This window comes from Heptranchias perlo, chromosome 8 (assembly GCF_035084215.1).
Source record: "Heptranchias perlo isolate sHepPer1 chromosome 8, sHepPer1.hap1, whole genome shotgun sequence".
NCBI lineage: Eukaryota > Metazoa > Chordata > Chondrichthyes > Hexanchiformes > Hexanchidae > Heptranchias > Heptranchias perlo.
In genome coordinates this window covers 12,185,928-12,205,137 of record NC_090332.1, presented here as the reverse complement: position 1 = coordinate 12,205,137, position 19,210 = coordinate 12,185,928, and the positions used below count along the sequence as shown (strand labels likewise).

Sequence of the window (19,210 nt, the reverse complement as noted above, 5' to 3'; positions counted from 1 at the left end):
TTAGTTGAGGCCAGCAAACTCAGCACAGGCTGATAATTGCACCTGGGCCTTCCTGAGCTGCATGGCTCAGTCTACAATGGATGGTCTGTTTCCAATGGGGGAGCCCAAACATATTTTATTTAAATTTTAATCAGTTATGAAACCACATTGAAAAAGTTCGCATTACGACAGATGGGCACCAACTTGATGGACTATTCAACAATGCAGTTGGGCAACACAGTCTGCCCGAAAACTCCTTAAAATGGTGACCGGTGACACCTCATAGCCCAAGAAACCTTCCCCTCCCCCACCCCCCAAACTAACAAAGACAAAAGCAAAACTAATTTTGAGGGGATATGAAATCTTTATTTCCAAGTGCCCAGAAAATACAAACATAATAACAATAGTGTGCCACTCATGGAGCGAACCCGATGTTAATAATGATTGGGATTTCATTTGTGAAACAGCATGCACAGTCTCAACCTGCAATAAATGAAACAACGGGCAAATTAAAATTAACTTCAGCATGTAAACCGAGGCCTCATTGGTCCTCTCAGGTGGACATAAAAGAGCCCATGGCACTATTCAAAGAACAGCAGTTGTCCTGGCCAATATTTATCCCTCAACCAGCATCACTAAAAAAAAGATTATCTGGTCATAATCTCATTGCTGTTTATGGGACCTTGCTGTGTGCAAATTGTCTGCTGTGTTTCCCTACATTACATCAGTGACTACACTTCAAAAAGTACTTTAATGGCTGTAAAGCGCTTTGGGACATCTTGAGATCATGAAAGGCACTGTATAAATGCAAGTTCATTCTTCTTTCATATCATACCACTTCCCCATCTCTGCAGGCAGACCATGGTGTCGCTGAGGTGTGCTGAAGAGGCTGTAGGGGGAAGAGAACAATCCTTCGCATTTTCTCACTGCGCCCAAAGCTTTGCTTGCGAAACATGTTATCTGATATCCAGAAGACTGCCAACCGTACAATCGAGCTAGACCTGGCATACTGCCTCGTGGGCCTTACCTTGGTGACCCCTCAACTCAATATGGGCAAGCTGCTAGGTTTCCTCCTAACTGCAGCCATTGGTGGCAGCAAGAAATCATCTCCCACTCTCCCCCACCAGTCAATGCAAATAAAAATAATAATACGGATAATAACCCGCACTCCGAGAACAGGCTAACTGCCTGCTCTGGTACAGGTGGACATTAACGATCGCACTGCACTACTTAAAGGACAAGTAGTTTTCCCAGTGTACTGGCTAACTTTCACTAACATCGCCAAAACTAATTAACTGGTTGTCCTTCTTATCTGCTGCTTGTAGGCTGTGTGTGTGAAATTTGCTCATATCGCAACAGTCACTGCACTTTAAAGTAATTTGTAGCAGGTGAAGCACTTTAAGGAATTTTTGCGAGACATAAGATATATGTGCAAGTCTTTATTCCATATACATTGAATACCACGAATGTAACTTGTTTCAGAGTACTGCAACCAGAAAAAAAAACATAATAAAAAAAATGGTGCCCCCACCTTCTCCCACGCTGACTTCTAGTTTTCTACCAGTCTCTTGCCGGCCGTGCCAGCGACAGACTGTCTGCCTGATGACATTGAGTTCCAGGCGTTCTTTCACTCGTGCAAGCAACCATTTGCGTGCCTGTGGTACTCATGAATTATGGCCCCTTCACTTCCATCAAAGGAGCGCCATAACTCACCCACTCCGGTGAGACATCCTCTGTTTACTCTGTGCCCCGCACTGGCATATTTCCTGCATAACGCAAGCGCTGGTTCATGCAGGGAAGTTACAATTATATTTTCACACATGGGCAAGATCAGACTTTGTGTGACAACACCCAGGGGCACTTTCCAACTGTAATGACTGTTGTAAATGTTTAAAGTTTTTTTTTGAAAAAAAAAGATGTTGTGCTTTCCTGTTTAGTTTATACCGTCACGGATGCCTTGGGCATATTCCAGATAATAAACAGAATGCCATACAGAGAGATTAATTGCAATCCCTTTTGACTCACGGCAGGGGTGGGGGAAGAGACAAGATTATCCTGGCCGTCTCCTAGCTTCATCAGTTGTGAATTTAAGATGACAGCAAACTCGTGAACAATCCCTGCAATTGAAAGGGAAGATTAAGTCTGGGGATAAATACTAACAAACAGTAAGTACTTGCCTCTGAAACATAGAAATCACTCAGCAGCAACTAGGAGAAAATCAGACAAGGCCACTCTTGACTTATTTGCTAAACAGTCCAATCGAATTGACACCAGTGATAGGAAGCAGATATGCTCCCAGAGGCTCTCTTGACAGGAGACCCCCCTCCCCTCACACACAAGTCAGTGTCTGAAGTCAATGGAAAAACAATTGGAAAGCTGCAGCGTAGATTCACGAAGATTAAACACTTACAATTATAAAGGGAGATCTGAGAATCGATTTTTTTTTGTCTCTATTAAAAGACTGACTTGCTAGACATTATCTTTGCGATTCTGTAGGGTTATGACAGGGCGAATAGTGATGGGGAGTTCTTCCACTCCTTGATGAGATGGTGCAAGAGGAGACAATCAACCAAAAAAGAACTAAAGGGGAGATTTTTTTTTAAAAATACATTCTTCACGCAGCAGGTGGTCAGAATGTGGAATTCTCTGGCATGAACTTGTAGAAGCAGAGTCCGTAAATTCTTTTCAAAGGGAATTAAATAGTTGCTTGAAAAAGAGAATTATTAAAATGTCTGGGAGAGAGCAGGAGTTTGGGAATCAGATCAGGTGGGGAAAACACCGACGCAGACTTGATGGGCCGAATGGCCTGTCTCTATAGCATTCGATGATTCCGTGAAGGATGTGTCAATGGCAATATTTGGAAAATTATTTTTTTTAAAGAAAAGAAACGCAAAGGTAGAACTTCCAATTGCTGAAGTCCGTGTAAGAATGTTTATTACACTCGGGTCACGTCGCTGATATTTCTCTGCACGCAGGAGTGCAGTTTGAGTGCGTTAAGTATTTATATTTTGGCAATCAGCAGTTCTAAATACTGGGATATCGCAAGGTCAAAGCAATGGCTCTAAGGGGTTTAAATTTTTCCGGCAGTGCGCTGTTTACTGCATCGGTGTAAACTTCCTTTGTATGTTACTTTAAGGCAGTTATTGGTCCATTGATATGGAACAGGTTAACGCCCGAGTTAAAATACCACACACATCAACCAGTTCAACTAAAGATAGTGCACACAGAAAACAGAATCATCTTTCCCTTTTTTTCAGGAAGACACGATTGTCAGTGTTCTTTTTCCCTTTGGTAGGCAGAAAAACCATTCATCAGGTTCATCCATACTGGTGGATGGAGCCTTTGGTTCAGTGGTAGCATTTCCAGCCTCTGAGTCAGAATGTGCATGGTTTAAACCCTGATCCAGACAGTCCAGGCGAGTGGAGACCCCAGTGCTGGCTCTAAATTCCAAATTGACATCAAGCGGGATACTCACATTAGGTGGGTGTGGGTAGCCCCCCCCCCCCCCTTATTGTATGGGTTGTGGGAGCCCATTAAACCATCCTGCCATATAGGACTATCCACCCCATAGACTGGTGTAGAGATGGTTACAGCCATAGAAGGAGTGTTCACATTGTGGCCTGTCAGACTGTTAATCAGCCCACGTATCCTTCCAATAATTCATACTATTCTCCAAGAGTGTGAATGTACAACAACAACCCACACTGATGATACGGGAGTAAAATAATGATTTGTTCTGAAATTTCTTACATCACAGAATCATCGGAAATTTACAGCACAGAAGGAGGCCATTCGACCCATCGTGTCCACGCCGGCCAAAAATGAGCCACCCAGCCTTATCCCACCTTCCAGCACTTGGTCCGTAGCCTTGTAGGTCATGTCACTTCAGGTGCACATCCAGGTACTTTTTAAATGAGTTGAGGGTTTCTGCCTCTACCACCCTTTCAGGCAGTGAGTTCCAGACCCCCACCACCCTCTGGGTGAAAACATTTTTCCTCAGCTCCCCTCTAATCCTTCTACCAATCACTTTAAATCTATGCCCCCTGGTTATTGACCTCTCTGCTAAGGGATATAGATCCTTCCTATCCACTCTATCTAGGCCCCTCATAATTTTGTACACCTCAATTAAATCACCCCTCAGCCTCCTCTGTTCCAAAGAGAACAACCCCAGCCTATCCAATCTTTCCTCATAGCTAAAATTCTCCAGCCCTGGCAACATCCTCGTAAATCTCCTCTGTACCCTCTCCAGTGCAATCACATCCTTCCTGTAATGTGGTGACCAGAACTGTACGCAGTACACAAGCTGTGGCCTAACCAGTATTTTATACAGTTCCAGCATAACCTCCCTGCTCTTATATTCTATGCCTCAACTAATAAAGGAAAGTATCCCGTATGCTTTCTTAACCACCTTATCTACCTGTCCTGCTACCTTCAGGGATCTGTGGCCATGCACTCCAAGGTCCCTCACTTCCTCTACACTTTTCAGTATCCTCCCATTTATTGTGTATTCCCTTGCCTTGTTTGCCCTCCCCAAATGAATTACCTCACACTTCTCCGGATTGAATTCTATTTGCCACTTTTCTGCCCACCTGTCCTGTCCATTGGTATCTTCCTGCAGTCTACAGCTTTCTTCCTCACTATCAACCACACGGTTAATTTTTGTATCATCTACAAACTCCTTAATCATGCACCCTACAATTAAGTCCAAATCATTAATATATATCACAAAAAGCAAGGGCCCTAGTACTGAGCCCTGTGGAACCCCACTGGAAACCGCCTTCCAGTCACAAAAACACCCGTCCATCATTATCCTTTGCTTCCTGCCACTGAGCCAATTTTGGATCCAACTTGCCACTTTCCCTTGGATCCCGTGGGCTTGTGCTTTTTTGACCAGTCTGCCATGTGGGACCTTGTCAAAAGACTTGCTAAAATCCATGTAGACTACATCAAATACACTACCCCCATTGACCCTCCTTGTTACTGCCTCAAAAAATGCAATCAAGTTAGTCAGACACGACCTTCCCTTAACAAACCCATGCTGACTGTCCTTGATTACTGTGTGCCTTTCTAAGTGACTGTTTATCCTGTCCCTCAGAATTGATTCCAATAATTTGCCCACTGCCGAGGTTAGACTGACTGGCCTGTAATTACTCGGTCTACCCCTCGCTCCCTTTTTAAACAATGGTACAACGTTAGCAGTCCTCCAATCCTCCGGCACCACGCCTGTATCCAGTGAGGATTGGAAAATGATGGTCAAAGCCTCATGTTATGCATTTGTAAGCAAAGGGGGAAGAGTTTGTCAAACATTTATTCCTGAAGAGAGCAGCCCCATTAGCCGTGTTTTTATTCATTCTCAGAATGTGGGTGTCCGTGGCCAGGATGGCAAGGTTATTGCCCGGATGTGATACAACTGAGTGGTTTGCTAGGTCACTTCAGAGGGCAGTTAAGTATCAACTACATTGGTGTGGGACTGGAGTCACATAGAGGCCAGATCAGGTAAGGATGGCAGGGTTCCTTCCCTAAAGGACATTAGTGAACCAGATGGGTTTTTACAACAATCCGACAGCTTCATGGTCACTTTTACTGATGATGTGGAGATGCCGGTGATGGACTGGGGTTGACAATTGTAAACAATTTTACAACACCAAGTTATAGTCCAACAATTTTTACTTTTACTGATGCCAGCTTTTTATCTCCAGATTTTTTTTTTAAACTGAATTCAAATTCTCAAACTGCCATGGTGGGATTTAAATTCACGTGCTCTGGATTACTAGTCCAGTAATGTAACAACTACACTATCGTACTCATTTGAAGATTAGGTGTATGTTATCTCTTTAAGGATGACTAAACCCTTCAAGAGTGCAGGCAATAGTTGAGTGCCATCTTTGCTCAGTTGGTAGCACACTTGCCTCCAATTTAGAAGGTCATAGGTTCAATCCCCACTCCAGAATTTGAGCACATCATCTAGGTTGACACTTTGGTGCAGTACTGAGGGAATACTGTATGATCAGTGCTGCTGTGTTCCAGATGAAGCAATGGAGAGTGTTGATGAGGGTAGTGCGGTTGATGTTGTATATATGGACTTTCAAAAGGCATTTGATAAAGTATTGCATATCAGACTTGTTAGCAAAACTAAAGCCCATGGAGTAAATAGGGAGAAACTGTTTCCAGTGGCAGAAGGGTCGGTAACCAGAGGACACAAAATAAAGTTGGTCGGACAAAAGAGCCAGAGGTGACATGAGGGAACATTTTTTTACGCAGCAAGTTGCAATGATCTGGAATGCACTGCCTGAAAGGGTGGTGGAAGCAGATTCAATAGTAACTTTCAAAAGGAAATTAGATAAATATTTGAAAGGGAGAGAGCAGGGGAATGGGACTATTTGGATAACTCTTTCAAAGAGCCAGCACAGGCACGATGGGCCGAATGGCCTCCTCCTGTACCTACTATGAAACTATGAGTTGTGAAACTGAGAATTGGTCCGGTGGACATCAAAGATCCTAAGATGCTATTCAAACAAGAGCAGAGAGTTCTCCAGGTGACCTGGCTAACATCTGTCCCTCAACCAACATCACCAAAAACAAATGATCTGGTCATTCATTGTAGTAAGTTGCGAAATTGAATTCAATAAATCTGGTTATTTATGGACTGAGGAGGATCAGATTGTTGTAAAAACCCAAATGGTTCACTATTTCCACAGGGAATGGAGCGTGACACACCTACCTCATCTGAAATAAGAACAGAAACTGCTGGAGATAAAAAGCAGGTCCTTCAATATCTGAAAAAGAAAGGTTAACATACCAGATGTAGACCTACAAAGGGTGTATGTTAAAGAGATCATTTTCCCGCACTTTGCTTCTCAGAGGGAGCTTTGCCCTCCAGAAACGCTCGTCAGAAACTTGGGTTCACACTGTGCAGGATTTTACCACCATTAATTGAAATGGATGGAAAAGTGTGTGCAGCACTGGCAAAACTTCCGATAGGTACACCCGGCAGGTGGGAAATGACATCTCAAGGGGCTGTACAAAAGCCTGGATTTTCCATTCAGGCGCAATTCTTCTATAACGGTAGCGGATATCCTATGCTGTTGCTTGTAGCAAATCAGGATACACTGTCTTATAAGGACGGAAAGATTACATCAGGCACATGTATTATTCTGCTGCTAAAATGTAGATGGAAATCCCTTTAAGGCTATAGTAGAATTGCTCTGTATTCTTGAAATCAATCAGGTAGAAGTCAGCCTGCCTTTCTTTCTCTATTTTTAAAGTTTACGTTTGCTATGATCAATGAGGGGGCTATGGATATTGTGATCCCTGGATCAGCAGGTATTTTCTGTGGCAGGGGCTATTTCTCTGTAGATTGGAAGTTACTGTTTTTCTTTCTTTTGGTTTTACTATTTGCATATTGAAAAGTGGGGCGTGCACTGGATGTAAATGTGTAAATAATGGGTTGTTGTAGATAGAATATCCCCTTGCAATTGCAAAGCCCCAAAAACGTGCAGTCGAAGCCTCTATTTTGAGAAATCCTTCCCAGAATTCAGTTAGTGTCGTTAGCACTACTTCCCGAAATGCAACACTTTGATTGGGAGAGGAAAGTTGTCAGCAACCTATGAATGATGCAGGTATTCCATAGGCCGTAGTCTTTTCCAAATGTTTCCCATGATATAAGCTATAAAACTGAGGCCGTAAAAGAGAAAGAAACGGGAACCTTGGGACTGCTGTCATTTTAAAATTACGACTGTGCCCACTGTTAATAGATCCCCGGGAACAGCCGTGTCAACTTTTAATGACATTTTCTGGATTGTCTTGTGCAAGGTGCCGGCTGTCCCCACTGTACACAGTTTATAAACATTTTCTATCCTTTAGATAAGGTGAAGTCATATCACAGTCGAAGTCCGTGGAGTTCCTCCGAGCTAATTCAAGTATTAAAGTACTATTGAAACGGGCAAAATCAGGCTAGTGAGCTGAAGCTGGACAAACCTAACCAGTTTGTCAAAGCAACACTTGTGCCAAAACTTCAAGATAATGGTAAAGTGAACGCTACATCGAGTTTCAGCGAGTCTACAACACCGAAACAGGCCATTCGGCCCAACTGATCTCTTCATCTAATACTATCAAAAAACATATCCTTCTATTCCTTTCTCCCTCATGTGCTTATCTAGCTTTCCCTTAAGGTAATATGGCAGGTTTCAGAACAAGTGCATATGCGATTCTATCAGAGCCATGTGTGTCAGCTTGGCTCACTTAATAGCACTCCCGCCTACGAGTCAGAAGGTTGAGAGTTTAACAAATTGTGGCATGGCACAGATTGAAACCCACCCTCAGTTATCTAAAGTCTCAGACAGAAAGATGATGATTTGGCAGCTAAATATTTACTGTGCAGTTCTATCCAAATCTAAACTCTCGCCCAGAAGAGGAATGGTTAGCAAAAATACTGAAAAGCGGGTCAGTGTTTTTTCAGACAAAATGGCTGCTTTTCCCACTTCTAGTTCAAGCAGTTGCAAGTTTTAAACATCTGCCAAAGGGGCTGCGAAGGTAAAATGAGTGACGTGTACAACTGATGAAACAATTGCAAAGCAGCACGCGAAGCTTCAGCAGAACAGGTAACTGGTCTGGGGTGACAACAAAACTTCTGACACGTGCGCTACCCGGAATATCTGAAAGTCAAACCATCGACCTCAGCTGCATTGGAATCTGCCATCACGGATTAAAGAGTCAGGCAAAGGAGGAGATTTCCATCTTCACTGTCTGGGCGGTGATCTGGCTGAGCTGATCGTCCTTCCTCTTTCCCCCACCATTATAGAACTCGCCTGATTCTCATTCCATTGCTGGAAAGCTGGCAGGTTCCATAACAGTGGGTGGAGAAGGGGGGTTAGGGCGATCCACTCAGACAGATTACCGCCCAGACAGTGAAGACGAAAATCTACTCCAAAATGTCAGATGATAGACCCTAAATTGTGCAATGAGAAAAGGCCAGAAAGAAAGAAACACCAACAACATTGCAAAAGACTTGAGGCCAATTAGCATCATTCAGGTTTCAGAGACGTAATAAATCATTTTGAACTTGGTTACCATATCTCCTCCTGCCTTAGTGAAATTCTTCAACAGTAAGAGATTGGAGACAGAGAGAGTCCCTGGGTGAAAAAATAAAGGAGCAAACAATGCCCCCTCTTTAACAGCAAGCCTGAAGTCATCTGTAAATACTCATCCTTACATCACTGGCATAGCCCCATGATTTTACCAAAGACTGTCAACTGAAGCTTTGTAAACATCTAGCATGCTTGATAGACAGAGCAAAGTCAATATTTCCAAAAGCCTGCAACAAATGATCAATGCCGGTTCCAGCAATGTGCTGCATCATACATAACGGCACTGGGAATAGGAGTCCAACCATGAAATCAATGTAAGTTTTTCTGTACACCTTGCCTGTGTAGGTCATGCTCTGCAGCTAGCAGTATGAGTTATCAGTCATTAATGAAATGATTAAAACAGCCCAAAAATGTGTAGGCCATTTTAGACTGCCACAGTAAAACTAAGATTGCTGTAGCACAAGATTTAACCATGTTTGTACCACACGCTGCAATTCCACTTCCAATTTACTGCAGCGAGTTAGTGAACAAAAGGGTGCAGTTGGAGGCAGTGCTGATAGTGACATTTTGACACAACTAGCAGAACTGGAGACTTGTGCAACTGAACAGCTGGACGTTGAAACCCCTCACATGAGCAACATTAACATACAAGGAGAAGTGAGTCAGACTATCATTCCATTACTCGGTGGCCTTCTGTCAGGCTCGGCAGCTCAATCCTCCAAGAGGATAAAAGTACAGGCCCAGAAAATGCAGCCGCACAGCACCCGTTTTATTGCCTCCTAAGCCTCCAATAAGGCGGGCAGGAAGTGTACACTCATTACAAGCCAGAAGTGCGCCATACACCACATTGGTAAAGGCCAACAAATCGGTGTGCAGTGCCCAAGCCTGAAACAGGTGTTTAACCCTTTGCATATGCAAATAAGTTTAAGGCCCCTACTGCAGGACTGATTTACCCTGAGGCAGCGGGCACTGACTCCACTCAGGAAAACCAGGCGGTCCTTAATGGAACAAGCTGCAGGCTGCCGCCAAAAAGGTAAGTTGTTAAAATATACTTACCTGAGTGTGGAGCTGGGAGGAACTCTTCCTGACCCCACTGCCAGCCTCCACCACCCCCCCATCTCCGCCACTCCCCCGCCCCGGCCACCTCTATCTCCTGACCCGATCGCTCCTCCTTCCCAGTCCCTTCCCCCCTCCCCCCTCCCACTACCCAGTCCCCCTCTCTTACCTGAGGAGCGCTGCGATGCCAGCAGTGGCCCATCTTCCACCGCGCTTCGCCAGCGAGCTGCCTGTTTCTCTTCGCAGCTCGCCGGCTCGATGGAAATGAGGCCCAATAGCGGGGGCGCTTTGGCCTCACCATTCAGGCGCAGGGACCGTTCCCTCTCCTGATCGTCTCCAACTGCTCGTTTCTGAGACCCGCAATTAAAAGCTTTGAAATTCTAGACGTTGCAATGAGGAGCAGGCTCACCAACAACAGTTCCACTTGAGTTGTTATAGCCTTCCTCGCAAGGTGGGTCTCATAATGGTCAGTAGGATCCATTTGTGCCTCCTCTGCAACAGGTTAGGAAAATATTAGATCTGATCTCGGTTTGTGCTGCATTTGCAATTGGCCTCAGTGTTACAAGATGGGGGAGAGGGGAATAGAGAAGGATAGCTATATAGTGGCCGAGTGTGTTGGAAAATGCACGTCAATATTAGGCAAGGATGGTGACGGGGTGGGTTCTCGTGCCTCCCATTACCAAACAGCGGAGATGCACTGTACGACCACCTTGATAGAGAAGGGCTTATTAGGGAACCTCAGCATTGCTTCTGGAAAAGAAGGTCCTGACTCACCAACTTGGTTGGGGTTTCTTGAGGAACCAACTAAGTTTGTAGATGGTGGAAGCCCAGTCGACATTGTGCACTTGCATTTCAAAATCCCTTTGATAAAGTGCCGCAGAAAGGGCAACTAAATAAGGTCGAGTGTTGTGGCATTGGTAGGCGGATATTGGGTTGGATAAGGAACTGATTGCATCTCATATACTGCAGGTAGTTATAAATGGCAGTGGTCCTGTGTGGGGATCTTTCCTGGGGTTTGGTGCCCAAAGCTGAACACAGTACTCCAGATGGGGTCTGGCCAAGAATCTGTACAACTGAAGCATCACTTCCTCACTTTTTAATTCCAGCCCCCTTGAGATAAAGGCCAACATTCCATTACCCTTTTTGATTACTTTTTGTACTTGTGCACTAGTTTTTATCGAATTGTGTACATGGACACCTAAATCCTTTTGCTCCTCCTCAGCTCCTAGTCTCTCGCCATTAAGAAAATATTCCAAATTGCCTTTCTCAGATCCAAATTGGATGACCTTACACTTCCCCCATTGAACTACATCCGCTATAGTTTTGCCCACTCACTGGGGTAACTTTGGCGTCAATGGAAATAAAAATCGGGGAGATCGCCCGTTTTACACTATCATCCAAAGTCAAAATTACCTCCACTTACTCTGCCTATGTCCCTTTGTAACATCCCACTCTCATCCACACAACTTACCATGCCTCCTATTCCTTCATCCAAGTCATTAACATATACAGTGAAAAGCTGTAGCCCTAGTACAGCTCCCTGGGGAACACCACTTGTTACAGAATGTTATAGCATTGGAGGTGACCATTCGGCCCATTGTGTCTGTGCCGATGTCACATCCCGCCAATCAGACCCGCGATGTTTGGACTATCTCCGACATACTGCCACGCTTCACGGCTTTGTTGAATGCTGGGGTGGGGTTGGGGAGGGTGGATGTGCTCATGTTCTTCTATCATGGGGTTTACCATTAGTTGCAAAGTCTCATCACTGGAACTGGCTTTATGCTGCTGATGATGAGCTATTTGGAAGCCCAATTATGCGCTCCGCAGCTGGAATCCCAGCCTGTTTGAAATTTATGGGGATCAAGCGGTTTATTAGCTGCTTCTGAAGTGTGAAAAGATGATTATTCCAGGTGCACCATGATTGGTTGACACCTCTACACTGACACAAATGAAACTGCATTCCTAGCAGTGCTTAGAAACCCCACTCACTCGCCCCGATTTCATTAGCATTTTCTTAAACGGGAGTTCTTTTTCCTCTTTTTCTTTGATCGGTGGAATGTTGGCTCCACATGTTTACTTCTGACGTAATTTGTCCTCCTAATGAATTCAAGCTTCTCAACCACAAAGGAAACAAGAAAATCCACATTTCACTTCAGCCTCTGCATTTGAATAGAACCTGACGCCGTGTAATGTGTGACAACCACTTTAAACACCCCACTTCTTCTGTCTGTCTTTGAGGGGATTACTTCACCGGAAAACAAATGTCAAAACATTTTACATTCCTTCACAGTCAGATGTCATGATCACCCACAATATATGAATAATATAAAATCGAGCCAGAATGCAGAAAATGCTCAATGCATGTGAGTCTATTTTTTTTCCTCTTTTTCTTTGATCAGAGGAATGTTGGCTGGATATTTGGGTTTTTCGACCAAGGGATGTGACAGATGGTAATCAGTCAAATAATTACAAAACTACTTGTGACTGCCGTAGTGCACGATGTGCACTTGTGTTTGTGTGTGCACAGCTACAGATTGCACACTTGCACTTGCACATGGATAGGTGCACAAAAGCATACGTAGACACGTGTGTACATGAGCATGGAGAGTGAGCAGGAGTGTACAGGAAGTAAGCTCAATGTGGAGACAAATACCGGCAAAGACTTGATGGGCTGAATGGCTTGTGATGTAACATTCTATGATTCTATGTCTGTGTTTGTGTACACGTGTATGTAGTTAACATTCTATGATTCTATGTCTGTGTTTGTGTACACGTGTATGTAGTTAACATTGCCAGTTCTTTATAGGAGGAGCCAGAACAATATTACACGGCTTCAAAATGGAAGGCTTTTTTCTTTGAAAAAACACTGTTAATTTGGCTTCAAATTTCAAGTAACTTGTGCTTTGGGCTGAACACACTATCTATATGTATTCACATAAGTCATTTTCCAGAGCATACTCATCTTATAAAACAAATATACTTCATCAATACAGCACTAGATTAAAAAAAATCATTATATTAACAATTACACTCAATAAGTCATTTAAAACTGATTTTCATAGAATCACAGCACAGAAGGAGGCCATTTAGCCTACTGGGCCTGTGCCAGTGCCAACTCTTCAAATGTCATTTGAATGTCTCTAACCTCATTTCCTTGCCCTTTCGCCATATCCTTTTATATTCTTCCTTTTCAAATACTTAGCTAATTTCCCTTTAAATGAGGTTGCAGTGCCTGCCTCAATGTGGTAAACCACTTGTGGTAAAGTATTTCATGTTCTAATAACCCTCTGTGTGAAAAAAAATTCTTCTAACTTCCCCCTTCATTGTTCTAGTGATAATCCTGACCTTATACACCCTTGTTACCAATTCACCAACCTACGGAAATGATCTCTATTTATCCTCTCAAAAGCATACGTAATTTGGAAAACTTCTACTCGGTCGCCTTTCAACCTTTTGTATTCCAGTGAAAAAAGCTCAAATCTTTCAAGCCTTTCTTCATAACTCTAACCTCCCATTTCGGGTGTCATTCTAGTCAATTTACAATATACCATGACTCCAATATCCTTCGGATAATGGGGCGCTCAGGATGTTAGAATATCTTGGTTTCTTGCCATGTTATTGCCGCCGACTCCTGGCGTGCAGATCTTGCGCAGCCCGTAGCAACCCCAAAGTAAACTCAACGGATTCACGTAAGGCCAGCAGCTGGGATGAGCTGCTTTCTGCCCAAACCCCCAGCCTTAACGAATCCATCATGATGACTTTGGGGTTGTCACTGATTGAACAAGACCCCTCTCCATCTGTACATGGTGGCACTACCATCGCAAGGAACTAAGATGCAAGCAGCTTAAGAGGTCGCATGGGACAAATATTTTGTCCACGTCTAATTAAATAGCATTTTCTCAATTTTGACTAGAAAATGTCATGCTCAAATTCCTAACAGAGCGATGGACAGCATTTCAGCACATTCCATATCTGAAGTAAGTGTAAAGGGAGGAGGTCTATTTATTAGAGATACATTTGGGGCCAATGTCACCCAAAGTTCTGAAATTAAGATGGTGCAAACAATTTTTCTTAAAACAACTGGACAAGATTTGTTTAGAACTACCATAACATACTAGAGTCCAGGTACAGACAAAAATATAACACGCACTCATCCATATAACTGAGGGAAGGGAGAAAGGCATCTTCTTCAGTAGGTCCTCAAGCTGTCTCACAGACTTGTTTCTGTGTGTAAGACAGGTAAAGACCTATTGGAGGGCTTTTCATACCTCTCTGCTCCCTCCTGCGTGGAGTTTCTCCAACTGCAAGAGACCAATCAGCATATCCCTCGTCCAGGGCCAGTTCGAGCCAGTGGAACAATTCCACTGCCAAGATCCGTGGAGTTTGTTGCTCTATTTCGGTCAGGCTGGCGGGATGAAGCTGGGCATGCTCAATACCGTCAGGACAGTCTGCAAGTACCCTCAACTAATAAAATAACGGATGACCCTTTGCACTTCGAAGCGGTTTACTCTCAGTATCTCCCTTTCCTGCGCACAACGCACGGCATCATATCAAAGCAACGCAGCGCACCCCACCAGGGAACACACTGTTCCAGCCTTAACAACTCTCTACTTTGGCATTAATACTATGCTGTGCTAAACTGTAAACACAAACCTTCAAAACACAGTGAGGTAAGCTAAATACACATTAATAATCCAGATGCGAAGGGCCCCCGAAAGTTTTTGGTGTCCAGGGCCCCACGAATTCTTAATTTGACTCTGTTTAGAGGTGGTGTCTTTCAGTTGAGACGATAAACCAAAGTCCCACCTGCTTATTCAGGTGGATGTTTAAGATCCCATGGCTCTATTTGAGGAAGAGCAGGCAGTTCTCCTGGTGTCCTGGCCCACATTCATGCCTTATCACCAAAAATAGATTATCTGGTTGTTCATCTCTTTGCTAGTTGTGGCAAATTGGCTCCCAGATTTCCCTACAAAGCTGTGACTACACTTCAAAAGTGATTAATCGGTTGTGAAGCACTTTGGGACATCCTGAGGATGTATAAGGTGCTATATAAATGCAAGTTTGTTCTTTTACGGGTGGGGGTGGGAGTATTCCAGCGGACTCACTTCCTGAAAGAACCAGCTCTGATAAACAGTGCTTCCATGTCCACTTTAGCAGCAAACTGGCACTGTCGCAGTGAAAACATTTTATAAACTGTTTATTCTTTCTTCCCTTCCCTCCCTTTTTCGCCATGTTTTGTGTCCACCTCTCCTAAACTTATAGTGGGATGCAGGTACCTTACCCAAATGGCCATTCTCCATGTGTGAACTTAGTGGGCGCCAGTGAGCTGTTTTACATAGTGGGGTGAGGGGAAATCATATCAGAATCTAATCCAGTCTTGATCTGATGTACACGCATTTTTGAGCAAAGGGGTCACTGGATAGCGATTAGGGGCAGGAACTCCAATAAAGCTGAGATTAACTGTACCATGTCTAAAGCCACTCTGGCCATTAACAATGTTTTTCTTTTGAGGATATATGATCCTCGTAAAAGGGCACAGAATGCCTCTTTTTTTTAAAACTGACGTTCCCTCTGCTCTCATTTCCACACCCCCCCATCACCCCCTGCCCCACCCACCCCCAGGATGTGCAGCTCCAAGATGGCACACCAGACAGTCTGCTCCCAAGCCACTACCAGTGATGCCCTTGTGTACTCGCTAGGTGGTAGGTCACTGATAAACTCTCTATCCTATTTTCCCTCCCCTGCTTGCAACCAGATTCATGGCACTGACTCAGCAACTGCCAACAAGAGGGCAGAGTGTGAGAATTGACCCGCCATCCTACCATTCCATGCTACCATATAATGGTGCACCAACACACTTTTACCAAGGGTCACTGCTCTCCAGAAGGTACTGAATCTTGTTGCAATAAGCTTCCTGGTGACTGGCAGTCCTTCAGTAGCTCGCTGAAGTGTCCATTCTTCTTGTGTGAGGCTAGGTGATGTGCATCGGAGAGGTGCTTCACCATGAGAAGGTGGTGCAGTGGTTATATTACTAGACTAGTAAACCAAAGAACGTAAGTTCAAATCCCACCATGGCAATTTGAGAATTTGAATTCAGCTTAAAAAATCTGACCGTGAAACTGTTGTAAAAACCCAATTGGGTCACTTAATGTCCTTTAGGAAAGGAAACAGCTGTCCTTACCTCATCTGGCCTATATGTGACTCCTATCCCACACTGAAGTAGCCCAGCAAGCCTGGTACAAGGGATTGGCGATAAATGCCAGCCTTGCCAGTGATGCTCACATCTCAAGAATAACTAAAATCACAGCCAAACCCCTCACCTGACATCTACAATCATACACTTTCCAACACAGGTCACTGAATACCAATGGGAAAGTGTTGAGTTTCCCCTCGCTAAATGAGAACCCCCAATAGCTGCTCTGGGTGAAATCAACCAACATAGGAATTGAACCTGGGCCCTCTATGATCTGTATGACTCAGCACTACAACTTGAGGCATATGGGGAAATGCCTTTTAATATTTTTATCTCAGCATCTTATTAAAACCAAGATCCCGCAATTGCAAAAGTGGGTATAGGAAAATCGCCACGGTGATTGTGTCATCGCATCACCGATGATGTTATTGGCCGTGGCTCAGTGGGTAGGACTCTCACCTTTGAGTCAGAAGGTCGTGGGTTCAAGTCCCATGCCAGAGGTCTGCAGTGTAGTACTGTCGGAGGTGCCGTCTTTTGGATGAGATGTTAATCCGAGGCCCCATTTGCCCTCTTAGGTGGATGTAAAAGATCCCATTGCACTATTTCAAAGAAGAGCAGGAGACTTCTCTCTGGTGTCCTGGCCAATATTTATCCCCTCAACCAACATCTAAAAACAAATCATCTGGTCATTGTCTCATTGCTGTTTGTGTGCGCAAATTGACTGCCGCGTTTCCTACATTACAACCGTGACTACACTTCAAAAAAAAGGACGTCCTGGAAGGCACTATATAAATGCAAGTCTTTCTTTGCATCTTTCATCACTATTTGAGTAAACTCAGTAAAGTATCTTTCAATGTCTACGCTACCCCTTTAAAATGTCCATTAATAGGACTGCAATGGTTACACAAGGGAGAAAACACATCAAATCAATTTACTAAGTCAAATATAAGCCTTAAGCTTGCTGTAAAGCAGGAAATATTCAAAATGCAGGCATAGTCCTCATTTTTTTTGCCACTGAACAAAAGTGAAAGTGTCCTTAGCGTGTTCTGTAAATAGTGCAGCCCCGTATACTGTGGAGTGAAACTATCCAAACGAGCTGTTAAAATGAAGACAAGTTTGAAAATATTAGAACTATAACATTTCCAGCTGATGATCTCATCTCACTTCACGGCTAAAGGCACCATTTACTGATTAATCCCGTTTAAACCTGAAGTGAGACTGAATCCCTGCCAAATCTCTCAGCTAAACACACTTGTTTCCTTGAGCTAGCCCTTTAAGCACCGCTGCGTGGCAGTCACATATATTTCAACCACCACCACCACCACCCCCACCCCTTCCCTTTTTACTTCTGGCAGGCTTTTCAGACAAGTGGAATTCCTGAAAGTATTGGCTGTACATGCCAGCGCCCACTTCACATATTTCCCTCTTTCACTTTAAAAACAGGCGCCTCTCTCCAAACAAGTTGCCAGGTCAGGAGGAGGCTACCTGTGTGTGAAGGTCACTTCACATGGCATATTCATTTCCACCAGTGAGATAGGCCCAAAAAGACCTCCGGGTAACAAAATTATCCTAAATGGGAACTGTCTACATTCCCTCCTGTCAGTTCTCTAAAACTGTACTCCACAACGTGTCTTATCATTTCAAACGTTTTAAAATGAAGTAATTTATTTGTTTAGTTTGTTCTACTATGTTAAAGACCCTATATAAATGCATCTTGTTGTTGTTTTATGAGGACTATGATATGTAGGAAAAATTATTTATTAAGCATTATGAATCCATGAGAATTACTTCAGTCATTCCTTCCACACACCCCCCCTCCCCCCCATGATCCTGTGTCCCCCACCTTGAAACTGGAGTCTGCCCTAGGCAACCTTGATAATACCTGCGGTTCTGAACTGTCTCCCTCACAGCTCATTTCTCAGACTCACATGACCGGCAGATGAGTTGGATTTACTGCACAAGCTCCAATCCTTCAGATAGCCTCAGGTGCCCGTACCAGAAAGGAGGGGAAACTTTCAGCGCTCCAGGAATGCACATCTCTGGCACTTTATTTATTAGTGTCATAAATCGACTGCAATTTTGAACGTTAAATATTTAAATGTAGCAAAGTAGGTAAACGAGCGGCAGTGCACTCAGTGGTGAGGCTCAGAGCCCAAGAGTACATTTTTAATGCATTCCAACCAGAATGGAAAGTGCTTTAAATTCATTTATAGAGAGATTTATGAACTCTCCAATGTGAGTCACTCAAGACTGACAACTTGCTAAGCAAAATATCGTAATTAAACTGGACATAAACCCGTTGAACAGTGGAGCTGCTCGGAATGTTACTATGTGTGTGTGATATGTTTTATTTATTTTAGGAAAAAAATTAAGGAGACCCGAGTCCAGAACTCTACAGAATTTGAAGGCAGAATAAATGGTGTTACAGGGTGCAGTGAAGGACAGTAACAGTCTCCGACAGTTCAGAGGCAGGTCAAAGCTCAAATATATTTTTCCTTCTTCTTTCTCCCTCCTCTCCTGAAGATACTGACCCATGCCTGCAGATTTGATATCATGGCTATTTTTGATATGTGGAGCTGGCACAGAAGGGATGGTTTTAACCCTACTCTCTGGGAGGAAACCTGGCGGGCAGCATTGAAATCAGCCAGGAGACTTACCTGCCAATGTCCCGCTCTGTTCCTGCTACCTTCTATTTAAACCTTCTCTTCTGAGCAGGCAACAAGGATACCCCGCCTGAAGCTGGCGGGGTCCTTCATCAAATAGGCAGGTTGGAGTCTGATGATGTCATCGGGTCCCGACTGCTATTTTAACTGGTGGCCTAAGTGGGGAAGCCATTGTGACTGTCTTTCCTGCTGGGTGAAGATAACGGAAAGAAGATCCCGGGCCAGAAGAA

General features: G+C 43.9%; 1 long non-coding RNA gene across 2 annotated transcripts; it reads right to left on the bottom strand.

Annotated features, from left to right (window-relative positions):
• Positions 1-360: 360 nt before the first annotated feature.
• LOC137324146 (uncharacterized) lies at positions 361-16,863 on the bottom strand. Of its 2 annotated transcripts, none has more exons than XR_010963513.1 (3): positions 16,777-16,863; positions 2,005-2,096; positions 361-462 (listed from the first exon to the last, which is right to left on the bottom strand). It is a non-coding gene; the product is annotated as an uncharacterized lncRNA (long non-coding RNA). The 2 variants fall into 2 exon arrangements; XR_010963512.1 differs by lacking the exon at positions 16,777-16,863 and adding an exon at positions 2,390-2,472.
• Between the last annotated feature and the right edge of the window lie 2,347 nt (positions 16,864-19,210).